General features: G+C 23.0%; 1 protein-coding gene across 1 annotated transcript in view; it reads left to right on the top strand.

The window, feature by feature from the left end:
- LOC105448504 (ecdysone 20-monooxygenase) overlaps nt 1–556 on the top strand; it is a 22166-nt gene that overhangs the window by 10653 nt on the left and 10957 nt on the right. The gene's annotated exons all lie outside the window — the stretch shown is intronic.

The raw sequence follows: 556 nt of genomic DNA, 5'->3' as shown, positions 1-556 counted from the left end.
TCAAAATATTATTTCAAGTATATTTATTGTAATTGAATTAAAACTAAAAAAAATATATCTCGAATAAAAATATTATATCAAATTAAACAAATAAAATCCATGTTGTATTATTTTCAATGTATACGTAAAAAATAAAAACAAGAAATGCAATAGATAGCGTAATGAAGACCACAGAAATTAAAAAGGAATTTCGATAACAAGTAGCAAATTACGTGACAGAAAAATCAAAGATAGGAAGAAATCTCCAGCAGCGCATACTTGGCGCGCCCGTTTTTTATGCATATTATAATATTATAATATAAATACATATATGTTATATATAACATTAAAAATGTAAAAAAACCGCCAAGTATATTTTTTAACGTTTTTACCTCGAAAAAATTGTATTAGATTGAAAAAAATGAGACCTTTGTATCATCTTAAATATATAATACAACTTCGAAAAAAAACTATTGTTAAATCATAAAAAAAACCTAAGTGGCATTATCTTCAATATATAACAATCACGGAAAATTATTTTGTAATTAATATACCCCGAAAATACTATTGATCAAAT

Source organism: Wasmannia auropunctata, unplaced genomic scaffold, assembly GCF_000956235.1.
Source record: "Wasmannia auropunctata unplaced genomic scaffold, wasmannia.A_1.0 LD336085.1, whole genome shotgun sequence".
NCBI classification, from domain to species: domain Eukaryota; kingdom Metazoa; phylum Arthropoda; class Insecta; order Hymenoptera; family Formicidae; genus Wasmannia; species Wasmannia auropunctata.
This window is presented reverse-complemented; position numbering and strand designations above follow the sequence as displayed.